Source organism: Myotis davidii, unplaced genomic scaffold (assembly GCF_000327345.1).
Source record: "Myotis davidii unplaced genomic scaffold, ASM32734v1 scaffold18, whole genome shotgun sequence".
NCBI classification, from domain to species: domain Eukaryota; kingdom Metazoa; phylum Chordata; class Mammalia; order Chiroptera; family Vespertilionidae; genus Myotis; species Myotis davidii.
In genome coordinates, this window is record NW_006292696.1 from 768,740 (window position 1) to 769,192 (window position 453).

Genomic DNA, 453 nt, shown 5'->3' on the forward strand with positions numbered 1-453 from the left:
ATACATCCTGAGAAATGCGTCCTTAGGCAATTTCGACCTTGTGCGAACATCATAGAGTGAACTTATCACAAACCTAGCTGGTACAGCTACACACCTAGGCTACATAGTGTAGCCTACTATTCCTAGGCTACACGTCTGTACAGCATGTTACTGTACAAAACAACATGAAATCAATGAAGCACAAGAGAAAATGATGCAATCAAGAGACAGCAAACACCAGATGTATGAGGCTGCTTGCTGCAGGTGTAACACGGTATACCGTTTTACAGCACACTTTTTTATAAGTAGGAAGAGTACACCCTAAAATAACATTTAAAAGTATAATAAATTTTTTTAAAGTATAGCAAATACATAAACAAGTGCCATAGTTATTTGTTATCATCAAGTACTATGTACTGTACATAACTGTACATGCTATACTTTTTTTTTTTTTTTTTTGGTTTATCCTCACCC

The 453-nt window shown here is 35.8% G+C and overlaps 1 protein-coding gene across 1 annotated transcript in view; it reads left to right on the forward strand.

Annotated features, from left to right (window-relative positions):
- Positions 1 to 453, forward strand: part of AFAP1L1 (actin filament associated protein 1 like 1) — a 34,847-nt gene that overhangs the window by 21,109 nt on the left and 13,285 nt on the right. The window lies entirely within an intron of this gene.